The 14,977-nt window shown below is 44.4% G+C and overlaps 1 protein-coding gene across 4 annotated transcripts in view; it reads right to left on the minus strand.

Annotated features, from left to right (window-relative positions):
• The window catches only part of AAK1 (AP2 associated kinase 1), a 173,129-nt gene that overhangs the window by 103,367 nt on the left and 54,785 nt on the right, over window positions 1-14,977 (minus strand). The window lies entirely within an intron of this gene.

The raw sequence follows: 14,977 nt of genomic DNA on the forward strand, positions 1-14,977 counted from the left end.
ATGTATGACCAACTCTACTTGACCAGCTGAGCAACTGAGGCACAGAGAAAAGCCCAAGTGGCTTCCCAGTGCTGCCACCTAGAGGCAGTGCCAGAGGGCGGCAATCCAGGCACACCAATTCCTGGCCCTGACTTTGGTCCACTCTCCTTCACTGCTGACTTTCCCTCCCCACAGCAGACCCTACAGGACACCTCCATTACCAGGGAAGGTACGGGAAAAGACACGGTGAAAGGCAAGGGACCTGCCCAGGGCTTGGCCTCCCTCACCGGCCTGGTGGGAGGGAGAACTTGGGTGCAGTGTCTGTGAGCTCCCGCAGGGAGTGACAACCAAGAGGCTGACAAACACCCATCCACAACTGATTCATTTTGCCAAAAGTTTCAGAAGGAACGAAAGTTTTCTAAACTCTAGAACAGATGGCAAGGAGCACAGCAAAGATTCTGCAGGAGAAAAGGTCAATCTGCAGCATTTGTTCAACACTGATTTCAGTGGGGACTTGGGGTTTGTTTTTTTAACGTCAATCTCGCCTAACTCGCCTCAAATTAAAAATCGCCATGTGCCAGCTTCCTTCTGGGGAACGTGTCAAAGCAGTCCCTGCCCCAGGCAGAAAGAACACCCAGATGGGGGATGACTGGGGGTTCTCAACCTCCTCTCTCCCCATCGGGAGCTGTGGGCACAGTCAGACACTGGCAAACGCTGGCAGTGGTCCTGAAACATCAACAGAACCCAATCACGGCCACAGCCCAGGTTGAACACGGGGCAGCTGGCAGCTGGCTCTTCCTTTCTAGGAATGTAACAACTGGGGAACATCTGTAGTTCGGGGGTTCTCTCTAGGCAAAATTCTCCTCCATCCCCCAAAAACTGCCAGAGAAGGTACTTGCCTGCGTGGAACAAAAGGTCCGAGTTTAAGAAATTAGGAGGAGGGATAGTTGAGTTTGGGATGAACATGTACACACCGCTACATCTAAAACAGATAACCAACAAGGACCTACTGTATACAGCACAGGGAGCTCTGCTCAACGTTATGTGACAGCCTGGATGGGAGGGGAGTTTTGGGGAGAATGGATACATGTATATATATGGCTGAGTCCCTTTGCTGCTCACCTGAAACGATCACCACGTTGTTAATTGGCTATTCTGCAATGTAAAATGAAAAGTTTAAAAAAGAAAGAAAGAAATCAGGTTGGCTCACACACAGCAGAGGCTTGTGAATTACTGCACGTAAAACCAGAGCACGTTGGGCCTGGACTGTCACCATTGGAGATCAACCAGACAAGGGCCTTTCCCAGAGCCACCCGGCCCGTCTTGTCGGAACTGTTTCCATGGCATTAGCTGTCTAGCAAATGCAGAAATGGTGAGAGACATCAGCAGGGCCAAGGTCTTTGTTCACTGATAACCTCAGGTCATGCTGAGCCATTTTCTCTTCTCTATATTACAAGCCAGGGTGATCTTATAAAAACAGAAATTGAGTATCATTGTTCTGTTTGAAAATCCACGTGGCTTCTGGCCCTCCTTAGAAGGAAACTCCAAAGGCTGACATGGCCCGCAAAGCACCCCATGATATGATGTGAGATCTCTCTCTCCAGCCTCATTCACATCATAGCCTCTCACTGCTCACTCTGCTCCAGCCATGGTTGCCTGTTTTCTTCCCTCATGTTGCTTGTGCTCCACGCTACCTAAAGACGGCTATACATATCCCTCCCTCTGCCCTATTCACCTCATTCCTGGCCTGAGCAGCTCCCACGAGCCATCCTTCATGTTTCAGGCTCGATGTCATCTCCCTGATGAACCTCCCCTGACTGCCCCAGTCCCCACTCCCTTCCTCTTCTGATCAGGTTACATACCTTGTTATACACACACCCTCCTCTTTTCCTTCCGAACGTATCAGGAGCATAATTCAAGACTTAGGTAGCTAATTCCTGGTTTGACGGCTTCTTTCCCTGAACCCTGTAAACTGCACAAGGACGACAACTATCTCACTGTGGCCTGTGTCATGAAGCACAGTGCCTGCTGCATAAGCAGTCCTCAGGTGTCTGCCCAGCACCCTAAGGATACCAACAAAAACAAGCAAACAAAACCAAAAAGCCCACACCACACCAAACTGAGACACACTACACAGTGCCGGCTTTTCAGGAGGTTAGAATCTAGCAAGGGGAAGAAGGGACACATTTTGAGAAGGTCCGTGGGTGATGAGGCAGCCCATCCACAGAGCAAAACCAGAGTGCATGGCCTAGCACAACGCTGGGTCCTCTGAGACAAGGCCCACTGGATGGTATTCTGGGGTAACGAGCACAGGTGCAATCTCTACAGAAACCTCTGCACTGTCAGAGTGCCACTTGTTCCATGAGTGATTCCTTCTTTTAAAAAGAACACTTGAGCTGAAAAGAAAAACCCTCTTCAGTTGAGAAGGAAAAGAAATCAAAACCCCCGTGCCCACTGCTGCCTCATCCCTCAGCTGAAGAGGTGAAGAGCCTCTTGGGCAGGAACTGTCTCGCCCCCGCCCTCCCTCAAGCCATCAGTGGCAGGTGTCTTCTAGTAAATGGTGTGCAAACCTGGAGAGCAGCTGGGACCGGCCAGAGGGCGCAGAATCTGTGCCCAGGTTTGTCAGCCCCCACCACAGACACCCAAGCCCCAGCTCGAATCATTTCCACCAACACTTTGTTTTTTAATACTTATTTTATTGTTGGCTGCCTTGGGTCTCAGCTGCAGCGTGCAGGCTCTTCACTGCAGGGAGCAGACTCTAGAGCCTGTGGGCTCTGTAGTTAGCGGTACAGGAGCTCTCTAGTCAAGACATGTGGGCTTAGTGGCTCTGAGGCATATGGGATTTTAGTTCCCCAACCAGGGATCAAACCAGCATCCCCTGCATTGCAAGGAGGATTCTTAACCACTGGACCACCAGGGAGGTCCCTCCACCAACACTCCATGTGTGTTACTCGCCCACTTTCTCCAAAGAACTGCGAAGTCAAAGTTTGGCTGACATTCTTTTAGCTTCCAACTGTTAATTCCAGAGCATTCCATTCTAACTTCATGCTTCAAAGCTTACTTCAGTTTCTGCATTTTGTGCTTTCAGAGTAAGATCAGGTTAACCAGCTCTGTTCCAGAAAGAACATTTTCTATTGTGGTGATTTGAGCTCAGCAGCCAGGCTAAGCTGTGTCTTTTGTTCTCCTGGGACAGGCACTGACATCAAAGGTACCTAATAGAAGAGTTTTCAATTCTTCGGTTTCATTAGAACTGATTTTCAAACACATCTGCTTTGTCCAGGTCACCCTAATCTCCTCGACCCTCCTGGTTATGAGGGAGACAAGTCCCCAACCTGGAAAGCAGGGTGACATTCTCTCAGCTCCCAACAGTTAATCACAGCCCATTCCAACTTCATTTCATGCTAAAGCCTTTTTTCTGAAGTTCAGGATGTCTGACTGGACTACCCATCACCGTCCACCAGCTCCCAGGTCTTGGACCCCTTCACCAGTACCTGTGCACCAGCTCCTAATCTCCTTCCCACCCCAACTCTCACCATTACCCAAGTCTTAACAATTCTATCCCTTAAATCTCTCTGGAATTCACACTGCTCTTTCACCCCTGACACTCCTTCATATGCTTCTCTTTTCCTATTGGAACTAAAATAGAGTTCTTAGTGTCATGCCTTGGATCTCTTTCCAGTCTTAAATTCGTATCTAAAAACTCCTCTTAAAAGGATTCATTAACTTCCCAAAGTCAGAATAAAGACCAACTTCCTGAACGCAGCAGTATGCTAAGAATCTTTATATTTTCCCCCATTTTATTTTGAAGAATTTCAAACACACAACAAAATCAAAAAGATCATACTTTCATATGGTGAACCTCCCTATGCTCACCACCTAGAGTCTACAAATTGTTAACATTTTGCTACACTTGTTTTATCACATATTTATCATCTGTCTATGTAATCATCAACTCATATTTTTGATGCATTTCCAAGAAAGGTGTAGACCTTGGTGCACTTCACCCTAAACACTTCAGCATATCTTTAACTACTATTCAGAATTTACAGTTCTTTTGGAGGGGCTGGGTAGAAATAAAATCTACTTACAGAGAAATGTATAAATCTTAAGTATATTATTGGATACTTGTTGATGAATGCACAGTCAAGTCGCCCAAACCCCTAACAAGATATAAAACCTTTCAATCACAGAATGTTCTCTCAACCCCTTCCCAGATAATCCCACCCTCGTATCCCCCATAGATGCAATCTACTTCTAGTTTTATCAGCTTTAAACCTTCATATAAATGGAATCATACCGTATGTGCTTTTTTGTGTAAGGATCTCTTATTTAACATAATAGTTTATATTGGTATCAGTAGTTTGTTGCTCTTATTGTTGACCCATGTATCTTTTCTCTTACTGATCGACATTTGGGTTATTTCAAATGTGGAGCTATTATGAACAAAACTCTAAACACATTCTTTTACAAGTCTTTTTGTGTCATATGCTTTTATTTTTCTTGGGTAAATACCTAATGGTAACCCACTCCAGTATTCTCGCCTGGAGAATCCCATGGACAGAGGAGCCTGGCAGGCTACAGTCCACGGGGTTGCAAGAATCGCACACAAGTTAGCGACTAAAACAAATAAGAGTACAAGCGCTACACCACTGAGTGGGTGTACATTTAGTTTTACAAGAAACTGCCAGACCTTTTCCCAAAGTGGTTGTACCACTCTACACTCCCACCAACAAAATATGCTCTAGACCTTGATAACCTGAGTACTTCCTGTCTTCGCCCAGAATCTATCTTCCCATGCTCTCTCCTCTACCACCAAGCTTTCAGAACTAGAACTTTTTTGCTGCATGCCATTCCCTCTGCGGAGAACATTCTGACACAATCCTCTGCTAGATAAAAGGAGTTTAACATTGCTAAAATAACACCTCTTCCATGAAGTCTTCCCTTTCCCTGATAATTGCCCCCCTGGCTTTCTTTCTTTTTTTTTTTAAATTAGAGGATAATTACTTTATCCCCCTGGCTTTCATTATCACACATTTGGCCTGTACTTTTATTGCTGCACTCAGCACAGTGTGTTGTGACCTCCTGTGACATGCTCATCTCCCTAGGAGACAGGCTAAAGCAAAGAAGGAACCACTCTTTTCTGCCTTGGCAGAAAGACCTGTTATGTCACCATAGTACTTTATTATATACTATATGATACTTTGTATTTTTTCATAAAGTATACTATGTATACTTTAAGGCTATCATTAAACAGGGCTCTTAGGACTTTGAATACTATGCAAGTATAGGAACAACATTCCACATTATTCTCTAGGTGGGGCACTTGAAAAATGAGTCACCAAAGAAAATTAAAATGGCAAGAAGAGCTTCTTGTTTCTCCTGGAGTCCTCAGGGCTAGCACGGTGTTTGGTATGTTTGCTGCTGCTGTTCTTGTTGAGTCACTAAGTCATGTTTGACTCTTTTGCGAGCCTCTGTCTATGGGATTTCCCATGCAAGAATACTGGAGTGGGTTGCCATTTCCTTCTCCAGAGGATCTTCCTGACCCAGGGATCAAACCTGCATCTCCTACACTGGCAGGTGGATTCTTTACCACTAACCACCAGGGAAGCCCATCTTGGTACACAATAGATGATTAATAGATATTTCATAAATTAATAGCAATGTGAGAATGCTACTTCCCTGCTGACAATACTCCTCTAGCCCCAACCACCTACAAGATGAAATCCTACCCTTAATGCAGCAGACGAGGCCCATGAGAGTCTGGAGCCCACACAGCGGAGGGACTGGACAGTGTCCCCTAGTGCCTCGGTGCTTTTTGCTTATGTTCTGTATCTGGAATGCCTGCCTTCTCTTTAATTAGTAAACGAGTAGCTGTTAGTCCAAGTGCAACTCAAACCTGAGCTCCTATGTGAACTTTGACCTAACAGAATGCCCATCCCTGCCTTATTTTCTAACCCTGATTATAGCCCACTTGTCTGCAAACCAGTTTGAGGACTATAATCTTTCATTCACAGGGCAAAGATTTTACTTTATTTTTATTCACTGTAGGAAACACAGTAGCCTAGCTTACCATACGCTCTACCCCATGCTGAAATGATGATCAGATACGTTACATCAGATGGCTGCCTCCTCCTGGCCATCACTACCTGGACCAGGATCAGGTAGCAGCCACACACTCTCTCTTGAGAATCTGAGTACCAACTTAGGAACTGGAATCAAGACAGTGTGGGACAACCATGCGGACCAGGCTGGTAGCTACTGTCAGTCATATCCATGCTCACAAATAATCAGAGAAGAATGTTTTGTCAAAAAAAAAAAAAAAGGGGGCAAGACATCAGAGCAGACACTTGGAAGAAGCTGCAATTCGAGACTATGAGGCTCCAAGAGGAGGGAGATGGGCAGAGACACCTGATAACTTTCCAGTACTCACAAAATCCAGCTTCACTTCCTGCTGTTGGGTTCTGGAAGGTTCCTTTATATTTATTCAATGCATTCCTTTTGACTTACTCTAATTTGAATTAAATTTCTGTTCCTTGCAACCCAATGACCCTGAGACACCTTGCACCAATATGTTTATAAAATACATAAGCTCTGATACAATCTAAATTTTAATAATTTTAACCATACAGTTTCCTTTAATAGAAAACATCCAGAACAGAGTGTTAGAACAGAGTACTAAAAATTATACTTGAAGAGTGAGAATTCTTAAATTAAAAACTAGATTTAGAGATTTCCTTTGTGATCCAGTAAGACTCCATGCTTCCAGTGCAGAGGGCCTGGGTTCGATTCCTGGTCAAGGAACTAGTCCCACATGCCGCACGCAACAAGAGTTCATATGCTGCAACTAAGACCAACACAGTGAAATAAATAAATACTTTAAAAAACAAACAAAAAACTAGATTTACATGAAAACAGAAGCTGCATTAACATACAAAGCTCTAAGTAAGAAAATGATGAAAATCCATCTGGGAAAGGGCAGATACAGGGCGCCTGAACAAGGGAGATGGTCTGTGCTGCAGCCTTCCTTGGGCTCAGAGACCAAGGAAGTTGGGGAGTTGGGGAGATAAGACCCCCCAGCACTCAAAGCACTCATTACTTGGGGAGGCCGAGGAGATGGTTTTTACCAGAGATCATCAGAAAGCAATCATAAAGAAGAGGATTTAGTTCTCAGACGGAGTGGGGTCCTCAGACTGACAGGGTGGAGTCGTTCACATTAAGTGAAAGAAGAGCCCAGCCATGGACCACCCTGGGGAGGCCTGTCAAGAAGGTTAAGTCTCTGCAGGGCCCTGGAGGACCCGGCACCACACAATGCACTGAATCTACGTGGGGAAACTTCCTCTACCTTTGGTGTAAAGCCAGGGTCGAGATTAAGGTGAGTGGAGTGAGATACTTGCTATAGGTACAAAAAGACAAAGTCAGTATTGATGATTTTGTTCCTTCTGCCTCAGGCTGCAGTACAGCTGGGTACATGCATGCCCAGTCACTTTAGTCATGTCTGACTCTGTGTGACCCCATGGACTGTAGCCTGCCACGTTCCTCTGTCCATGGGATTCTCCAGGCAAGAATACTGGACTGGGCTGCCATGCCCTCCTCCAGGGGATCTTCCTGATCCAAGGATCTTGTCTCCTGAGTTTCCTGCATTGGCAGGCAGGTTCTTTACCACTAGTGCCACCTACAGCTAGGTACAGCACTATTAAACTGATACCGGTTTTATTTTAAATTCTGGTATTTTGTTCACCATGGTTTCTTGCATTCATTTTTTAAAAATATTTATTTATTTGGCTGCATCGGGTCTCAGTTTCAGCATGCAGGATATTTCGTCATGGCACATGGATTCTCTAGTTGCAGCATGGGCTCAGTAGTTAGGGCACTCACACTCAGTTGCCCTGCAGCATGCGGGATCTTAGTTCCCTAACCAGGGATCGAACCCACGTCCCCTAGATTGCAAGGCGGATTCTTAACCATTGGACTACCAGGGAAGTCCCTCTTGTATTCATTTTTATCTTTTAAATATTACATTAAAACACTGCTGTTGACAACTAAGTTTTTGGGTGCTCTCTTCAGTTCCGCACTGAGGTGAGTGTCTCACCCTAGCTCTAGCCCAACATGAAAATGCTGTCTGTACATTAGAGAAATCTGCCGGGGCACCATACTGTCCTTCCCTTCTGCCCAAGGGAAGACCTGAGAGCTCAAGACATTCCTCAGCGGGAAAAGAGAAACTTGGTGAGGGATTCCAAAGGAAGTGGGAGCTGGGAAACCCAGCAGAGAAACAGAGCTGTGGAGTCAGTTTCTGGCTCTCAGTGGGAACTACAGTGATGCTGTTAAGTTCCAGGGATGGCCGGCTCCCGAGCTCCTTGGCCACAGCTGAGATCAAACTAGACCCAGGAGCCAAACAACATAAAGAAACCAAGCTTCACTGAAGCAGAGACCAAGTCTTAACAGTCCAGACACCAAAATACCATAAGCTTATCAATTAGATCAATAATGAGTACCAGCTAAAACAGAACAGAGCAATACAGGTTAGGGAGAAAGAGGAGTCTTCCAATCATCAGAGTCTTGGGGGCGTCTCATCAAAGGGTTGAAGGAAAAGGCTATGGGGTCAGTGCAGAGCAGCCAGAAGCCTAGGGGGAAAATATCTGAAGCTTAACTAGCAAAGTGCTCACTCACCTGGGAGCCTGGACAGGCACCAGGAGAAACCAAGGTGTCACAGGGTTCTAAGAGGTTTATGCCCAACAAAGAAGGAAGAGAGATCTGAAGAACAGATCCAGCCAAACGGGAAGTAAGAGTTCTGGATACCACCCAAGCATCCAGTTCTGTTAAGGCTACAGTTCAAATAAAGTTGAGAGGAGGGAAAAAATGAGAGCTGAGTATTCCCCAAGCTATATCAAACAGGCTGAGTTAGGCAGCCATATCTCCTGGTAGGAACGTCAGCTGGAATTGCTTGGAAAGCGACATGGAAACGTGTATAAAAAGCCCAATAGATCTTTTGACTCCAAAATTTCACTTCTGGGAATCTATCCTAGGGAAACATTCTGAAATATTCACAAACTGTGTACAAAAATGCTCAAGATGAAAAAAATTATAGCGTGAAAAATGGAAATTACTTAGATGTCCAGTAAGAAAAGATTTGGTTAAAAAAATGAAAGTTTGTTCATATAAGAGAATACTACATAGCCATTAAAATACTGAACATTTTTAATGTTAAAATGTGCACAATATATTCAATAAAAAGAATAAGATACAAAGTTCTGAGTTTATTAAGAACAGCTATGTAAAAATGCATATCTGTTGTGAACAGACTAGAAGAAAATACAACAAACAAAATGCGATGATTAAAAACATGCAAAAATTTTTCTAAGACTGAGTTACCTGGGAGAGATGACATTATAGATGATTACTTTCTTTCTTATCCTTTTATTTTCCAGATTTTCACTAATGACCATATATTACCTTTCTTAAATTATTAAAAGAAAAAAAAAAAACAAAAACACTTTTTGTTGTTTATTTTTAAAGAAAAACCTGTGCTCCAAAACCTGGGAGGCATATTAAGAAGGTATTTCCATTCCAAAAACAACCAGGAAGGAGCACAGCAAAAACAACCAGGAAGGAGCACAGCAAAATCGACCAATGAATGAAAATCCACGGGGACAAAATTTCTTCTGCCCCTGGGGTAAAACCAGGACTGGGACTGGGGTGAGGAGAGTGAGGCAACAGCCTGGGGCATGAAATTTATACAAGTGCTCGAAAACTCAATTATCAAGATACATAGCATTTTAATGTATTTTTAAGTGCAAATAATGGCCAAAAAAATCCAGAATGAAAAAAATTTCAATTCTAAATAAAGACAGGATCAGTATTGATTTTTTGTTTTGTCTTAGACTCCAGTATGGCTGGGCACAGGGCTGTTACTGATCCTGTCTTTACTTTAAATTCTGATATTTTGTTGATCCTGACTGGCTAATTGCCTAGGATTTCCCGACCTTCCATGATGGTCAGGGCAGTGAGGTGGAGCAGTCCCTGAGTGCTCCAATGGCGGTACTAAGCGGGAACAAAAGGAGAAAGATGATGGCCTTGAGAGGGTAAGTAAGTGGTCTTGAGAGGAATCTAGAAGGCCCCATGAACTCTCCCAGGTTTCCCCAGACCACGACTCTAGCTCGACTTCTCTTTTCACTGACTTTTCATGATTAAAATATATGACTGACACCAACCATAAAAGGAGCATTTAGTCCTTAACAAAGTACTATTTTTAAATATTTATATGTTGGCAATTATGCTTGAGTTTCATCACGATACAAACAAATGATACACACACAAACATTCAAAAAGTGAATGCCGGTGAATTATAAAAATCAGCTCAATTAACCATGCTTATGAAAAGTTCTTCAAGGCCTGAGTTCACTTGGTGACAGACAGGCACACAGACCTAGAAAACAATGACCTCTGAGTTCAAAAACTCAAGTCATTCACTGACCAGAAGCATCACCACCCTACACAGCTGGCTAAAAAAACTTCTCTGTTGTTAACACCAATGTCATCAAAATATGAAGAGAGAGAAACACACATACAATAAAACACGCCACAGCATTAGAGCCACGTGGCCTATGCTCCATCTACCTTTGTATCTTCCATCTACTTGACAGCACATCTGTTTAGGACACATCCAAAAATAGCACGATCGAGATTCAGCTCTGTGCCAGGCATCTTCGCACGCACCCACTAATTGCATCCTCATGACAACCCTGTGAGGCTGTATTATTATACCCGCCTATCTGATGGGGAACCACAGGCTCACTCTCTAAGCAGGAGAACCTCAATAACCTAGCATACGCCCTGTGCCCTGGATCTGTGCCTAGCAGGCCCATTTCCTAAAGCCCACCTACACAGCATGCTTCTGAAGTCTCCTCCAAAGACTTCCCTGGTGGGCCAGGGGCTAAGACTCTGGGCTCCCAAAGCAGGGGCCCTGGGTTCGATCCCTGGTCAGGGAACTAGATCCCACATGCCACAACTAAGAGTTTGCAAGCTGCAGCTAAAGATCCCACATGCTGTGACTAAGACCTGGCAGAGCCAAGTACATAAATAAATACTAAAAATAAATAAATAAAGTCTCCTCCAGCACATTCTTCTGTGATTTTCCCATCCAAATATCCATCATCCATTCAGAGACTCAAGTCCCATTTTACCAATAAGGAAAGTGAGACAGAACAAAGCAAGGAATCTAGTGAACTTTCTACTCTGACCTTTGGTACCACCCAGTTAGAAGTGGGTTGCTGTGCTGGCCTGAGGAACCAGGCTGCTCTGTAAAACACTGCACTCCCCTGCAACAAGGGAGAAATGGTACCGTCGTGTTAACTCTTCCTACCCGGTTCCATTCTAGGTGACCCCCCCAACCCCGTGACAGGGAAAGCTGAGCGACAATATGGGAGAGCACCAAGTAACTCCTGGGGCGTCAGTTTTCAGCACATCTTCTACCTTTCAGCAAAGTGGAGGAGATCATTTCCCAGACCTGCCTGCAGGACCAGGCTGAGGGAGGGATTTCAACTACAAGGCTTGAGTTACAGTTGCTCCATGCTGGCCCTAATCCCTATTCTCTTGCCCTTTGCAGTAACCCCAACAGGAGGAGGCAGTCTGCAATCTACATCATGGCAGAAAGGAGACCAGGTACTGGCAAGAGACCTCCCTTGACCATCCCCTCCCCAACATCCGTCCCCAGGTGGGGTGTAAGGGACCCCCCCAGGCAGTGGCACATTTTGATGGGGCTTACATTTTACGTCAGAGAGGCAGTGGGGCTGGAGGAGATGACATTCGTATGCTTAAATTCAAAGTCTTTTCACCATCCTCGGTTTATCTCTTTGACCTTCATCTTCACTAAGGTGCCTTGGGAAATTGTGGGCACCGGGGAAATGTGGTCTTCGCCAGAGGGGAAGGCCTGTGTGAAGGAGGAGGAAGGAGAACTCATCGCACTTGCCTCCCACGACCAGGGCTGGAAAAGGAACGCGGAACCTTACCTCTCAGCCTTCAAGCAGTAATTAATCACCACAAGTCCAGGGTTTGGGACCAAATGAAAAACAGTTAGCAGAAGACAAAATCAGACCAAAGTTTAGGTGAGCAAGATATGTGATGGAGGTGTGGGAACTGTTTTCAGGAAAATTCTAAACAGAAAGATGCCTCTAGGCTTTTCTCTGGATGCTGAATATTAAGAGATGCTGTCTGGGCTGAGCCTACTTCATTGTAATTAGTGATTCAATCCTAGGAAACCTGAGCGTCCAATGCTGAGCACATCGACAACCTGGCTCAGACAAGAGTTCAAAGGCACCGAGATCCTATTCCCCAGTATAACACCTTCTCCTCATGCCCATAGATCTATAGAGTACAACTACCCACTTCTGTTTCTAAAATTACTCTCAGGGTCAAAAGCATCATTTAAGAAAATCTCAACCCCCAAAGCCGTCATCTTCCTTCCACCATCCTTTCCTACCAACAGTTCTCAAGTCCTAAAAAATCCTGAATCCACCCCAAGTCCTTCAACTTGCACAGCCCTCTCTCTCTTCTAAGTTCTCTGAATCAGTCCCATCCTTGCCTCAATCCCTCTCTTGTCTCCAGAGACCATCACTCCCGCTTTAAGGACTTCATTCCAGTAATGATCCTCCTCTCTTATATATTCAGTTGATTCTCTCTACCGCCTCTCTCCTACCAATATTTAAACATGTTCCAAGTCTCTCTGATATTGGAAAGAAAAAAAAGAAAAAAACATCTCTTCACCTTTTTCTTGATCCAAATGGCTACCACCCCTTTCCTCCTCTTCCTTCACAACCAAATATTATCAATTACCGATACTCTTCTCTCCTTCCATATTCTACCTCCCAGTCATTAAGAAAGTGAAAATGTGAAAGTGAAAGTCGCTCAGTCGTGTCCAACTCTTTGGGACCCCATGGACTGTATAGCCCATGGAATTCTCCAGGCCAGAATACTGGAGTGGGCAGCCTTTCCCTTCTCCAGGGGATCTTCCCAACCCAGGGATCAAACCCAGGTCTCCCACATTGCAGGCAGATTTTTTTTTACCAGCTGAGCCATAAGGGAAGCCCAAGAATACTGGAGTGGGTAGCCTATCCCTTCTCCAACGGATCTTCCTGACCCATGAATCGAACCGGGGTCTCTTGCATTGCAGGCAGATTCTTTACCAACTGAGGTATGAGGGAAACCAGTCGTTCAGAAACCTCCTGTAATCTGGTTTCTGCCCTCTCCAACGCCTGCTCTGCACCTCACTAGTTTTCAGATGCTATCTCACCTGACCACCACGTGTACTTTTCATCAGTGACAGTCTTAAATCAAGAGCTTTCCCTCTGGGCTTCCAAAGAAAAGGAACACAGCATGCTCAGTTCTTTTCCTATCTCTGTCCACTTCTTAATGTCCTTTAGAGCACCTCATCTTCTTCCTGTTCTTAAATGCCAGTGTTTCCAGGGTTCAGTCCTGAGTCATCTCTGTTCACTCTATAAATGCTCCCGAAGCAAGTTTACCCTTTAAGCATTTCAGTATCCTTTAATTATATTCACAAGATTAACTCTCCCTAGACATCCAGACCCATATTTGACTTTCTCAATTAACCTGATAGACATTTCCACTTTTAATTTTGACAAGTATGCCAAACTCAAGATGTTTAAACTGAAATCAAACCCCGTATGTCCCTCCCACCCGTCTCAAGCCTCCTGTCCCATGTTTCCTATTATCATGAATGTGAACTCCAGCTCCCACACCTCTTATCTTCAACAACTCCCTCTCCCCAATATCCAACTAATTACTAGAGTGCATTGATTTTTCTCCATCTCTCTCAAATCTGCTTGCTTCTTCCCATTTTCACTGCCATTGCCTTCTTTCAAATTCTCCTCATTTTCTTCCTAGGATACAATTTCTTAGTAGACTTTCAGAATACAGCTTTGGAGAGTCTGCTTGATTCAGTGATTCACCTGTCTCCAGACACTCCCTTTCCCCCACCAGGCATGTTTTACTAATACCATCAGCCTCATCTTTGCCAGAATTGATGGGACCAGTAAGGATATCTGGCTCAAGCTTGGGCCAATCAGTTTCTCGCCCTCAGAAACGTGGAATTTGGTGCAAGTCCATGTAGGCAACTTAAACTGTGACAAGTTCAAGTGGGAGCTGGACAGTAGCCATATTGAGCCACATGGATGAACAAACAGGGAAAGTCCACCCACAGAGAGGAAGAGAAAACCAAAGCAAGAGCAGAGGTATGAGAGAGACAGACACCCCCCCACCAAGAGCCTTCTTATTCCTCCTCTCAGACCCTCCCCACGGCCAGCAGCGCTCCTGCTCCCAAGTTCCCTGAGAAAGCTTCCCCCACCATATCTTTTGAACATTATCCTTTTGTGTTTCAGCTAGTTTACATAGGTATCTATTATGTGCCTACAAAAGTCTTGATCAACACATTTGGAGCAACTTCTCTTCACGGGTCTCAGGTTCCCTCACCTGTAAAACTGGAAGAGAGAATTAGAGGAACTTCGTAAAGGCAGTAAGTAAGTATTAATGCATAACAGCTTTCAGGCAGAGTATGTGGCATTACTGTATTCAGTGCACACGTAAAACGACGGTCACCACTTGCCTGAGGACAAGCATAGCCAAATGTATATTTTAGGATTGTGCTTTTAAAGAATCAAGTTTTATTAAAAGATGCTGAGTTTTAAAACAAATAAAAATAGCCTATTTTAACTCCAAGTATTTTATTCATGTCAATTTTCAACCCATTTACCATAAGTGTACATTTAAAAATTACTTCCTTTGTTAAAGTCCTGAATTAAAACATTTCTCTGCAGTTTAGTAGCTCTCATTTGGCACTCCACAGGTGGGCCAGTCCATTTTCAGATGGGCCATTTCTGAACATGTTTAGAGAATGACCTTCACTATTCACTCTCATATTATTGCAGAAAAAAAAAAATAGATTCACTTTACAATGCCACACTGAATGCAGTGCACTGTTTTTAAAAAA

Source organism: Bubalus kerabau, chromosome 11, assembly GCF_029407905.1.
Source record: "Bubalus kerabau isolate K-KA32 ecotype Philippines breed swamp buffalo chromosome 11, PCC_UOA_SB_1v2, whole genome shotgun sequence".
In the NCBI taxonomy this organism is placed as follows: Eukaryota; Metazoa; Chordata; class Mammalia; order Artiodactyla; family Bovidae; genus Bubalus; species Bubalus kerabau.